We start from the raw sequence: 3,331 nt of genomic DNA on the forward strand, positions 1-3,331 counted from the left end.
TTTTTTTAAAGATTTTATTTATTTATTTGACAGACAGAGATCACAAGCAGGCAGAGAGAGGGAGAGGAGAAAGCAGGCTCCCTGCAGAGCAGAGAGCCCGATGTGGGACTCGATCCCAGGACTCTGAGATCATGACCTGAGCCGAAGGCAGTGGCTTAACCCACTGAGCCACCCAGGCGCCCCTCCATAAATCTTTTTTTACATTAGCTGTTTCTTTGTTTGTTTTAATGACCATTCTGTTTAATGCTGTGAACTGCATGAAGTGTTATAAACATGTTCTGTTCTGTTGTCTACATAAATTTGCCAAAACATACTGTTCATTAAAAAGAAAAGAACAGTACTAATGGGACGCATAATTGTGCTTTATATGGTATCCTTGCTAATGCTTCATTAATCAGTACAAGTTCCCTACAAAAATTTGCTTTATATTTAAATAATGAAAAATTTGTTCACCTGGAAACACTTGATTCAAATATAACATTTTGTTCATTTATTTTCCTAGCTATTATAAATAGGTATTTCTTTTTTTGAACAGACATATAGTATACTTTTATATTTAACAATTCCTAGGGGCCCCTGCCTGGCTCAGTCAGTAAAGCATGAAACTCTTGATTTCTGGGTCGTGAGTTCAAGCCCCATACTGGGTGTGGAGCCTACTTTAAAAAAAATTCTTTTTAAATATACTACAGAAAAAACCCCAATCCCTAGAATTTACACCAGCAGAGTAAAATAAAACAAAACTTACCTTTCTTTTGTAGAACCTTTTTTTTGGGGGGGGATTTTATTTATTTGAGAGAGGATGAGCAGGGAGAGGGCGAAGCAGGCTCCCCACTGCATGGGAAGCCCCACACAGGGCTCCATCCCAGGACCCTGGATCATGACCTAAGCTGAAGGCAGACATTTAACTGACTGAGCTACCCAGATGTCCCGTGTAGAAATTTTTTATTTGATACAGAATATAATACACTGTGGAGACACATTACAATGTAATAGTTCTATAGCTATAAAAATATCTCCCTCATAACCTCTAATTTTTTTTTGAGGGGGGGTGTGGGAGATGCAGAGGGAGGAGTGAGACAATCTTAAGCACACTTCACACCCAGCATGGAAACAACATGGGGCTCAATCTCACAAACCTGAGATCATGATCTGAGCCAAAATCAAAAGTCAAATGCTTAACTGACTGAACCACTCATGTGCCCCATAATCTCTAATTGTAATAAAATTTTTTAAAACCTTTAATTAAAAAGGTTTATAAATTATACAAAATTTTCCATTTTAACCATTTTTTAAATTTTTTATTTTTTTTAAAAGATTTTATTTATTTATTTGAAAGACAGAGATCACAAGTAGGCAGAGAGGCAGGCAGAGAGAGAGAGAGAGAGGGAAGCAGGCTTCCTGTGGAGCAGGGAGCCCGATGCGGGGCTCGATCCCAGGACCCTGAGATCATGACCCGAGCCAAAGGCAGCAGCCCAAACCACTGAGCCACCCAGGCGCCCCGACCATTTTAACCATTTTTAAAATTTTTATTTGTCAGGGAGAACACAAGCTGGAGGAGGGGCAGAGGGAAAAGCAGGGACCTGATGGGGGACTCCATCCCAAGACCCTGGGATCATGACCTGAGCCAAAGGCAGACGCTTAACTGACTGAGCCACCCAGGCACCCCAGGGAGAGAAAATCTTATGCAGGCTCCACGTGAAGCACAGAGTGCAACATGGGACTAGATCTCAACCCTGAGATCATGACCTAGCATATACAATTTTTGGAAGATTTTATTTGAGAGAACGAGCGAGAGAGGAGGAGCAGAGGGAGGGGAAAAGGAAGAAGGAGAAGCAGACTCCCTGCTAAGCACCAGACGCAGGGCTTGACATGGGCTTGATCCCAAGACTCTGGAATCATGACCTGAGCCGAAGACAGATACTTAACTGAGCCACCCAGGTGCCCCTAGGATATACAATTTTTTAAGAGATTTTATTTTTAAATAATCTCTACACTACACTAACATGGGACTGAACTCACAGCCCTGAGATCGAGAGTCACATGCTCTGCTGACTGAGCCAGGCAGGCACCCCATATACAGTTTTTATGTGTTGATCTTACACCCTACAACTTTGCCTAATTTGTTTGCCAGTTTTAACATATTTTTGTGGATTTTTAAGGATTTTTTATATATAGCATCTTCATTTTCTACAAAGAGGTAATTTTACCTTTTCCTTTCCAATTTGGGTATGTTTTATTTTTTTTGTTGCCTAATTTCTCTGTGTGGAGCTTCCACTATAATGTTGAATAGAAGTGGCTAAAGCAGGGATCCTTGTCTTGTTACTCATCTTAGAGGGGACAGCTTTCAGTCTTCCACCATTGAGAATGATACTAGCCGTGGGGGGTTCACAAATACTGTAATGTTGAGGAAGTTTTCTTCTTCCTTTTTAAAAGATTTTATTTATTTATTTGACAGATAGCTCAAGTAGGCAGAGCAGCAGGCAGAGAGAGATGGAGAAACAGGCTCTCCACTGAGTAGGGAGCCCCATGCAGGACTCAATCCCAGGACCCTGGGATCATGACCTGAATGGAAGGCAGACACTTAACTGACTGAGCCACCCAGGCATCCAAGGAAGTTTCCTTCTGTTCATAGTTTTCTGTCTATCATTAAAGATTGTTGTATTTTGTAAAATGCTTTTTCTGCATCAATTAAGACAGCTGTGGCTTTTTTCCTTTGTTCTATTAAACTGGTATATTACATTTTGTTGGTTTTCATATTTTGAACCACCCTTGCATTCCTGACATAAATCCCACTTGATCATGATGTATAATTCTTTTTTTAAAAAGATTTTATTTATTTTGACAGAGATCACAAGTAGGCAGAAAAGCAGGCAGAGAGAGAGAGGAGGAAGCAGGCTCCCTCTGAGAAGAGAGCCCGATGCAGGGCTCGATCCCAGGACTCTGGGATCATGACCTGAGCCGAAGGCAGAGGTTTAACCCACTGAGCCACCCAGGCGCCCTGGTGTATAATTCTTTTAATATGTTGCTTAATTTGGTTTGCCTAGTAATTTTTATGATTTTCTTAAAAGATTTTACTTATTTAGGGACACCGTGTGGCTCAGTGGGTTGAGCCTTTGCTTTCAGATCAGGTCATGATCTCTCAGGGTTCTGGAATCGAGTCCCACTTTGGGCTCTCTGCTGAGCAGGGAGCCTACTCCCCCCACCCCGCCTGCCTCTCTCTGCCTACTTGTGATCTCTGTCAAATAAATAAACAAAATCTTTTTAAAAAAATAAAGATTTCATTTATTTGACAGAGAACAAGAGCACAAGCAGGGGGAGTGGCAAAGGGAGA

Source organism: Mustela nigripes, chromosome X (assembly GCF_022355385.1).
Source record: "Mustela nigripes isolate SB6536 chromosome X, MUSNIG.SB6536, whole genome shotgun sequence".
Taxonomy (NCBI): domain Eukaryota; kingdom Metazoa; phylum Chordata; class Mammalia; order Carnivora; family Mustelidae; genus Mustela; species Mustela nigripes.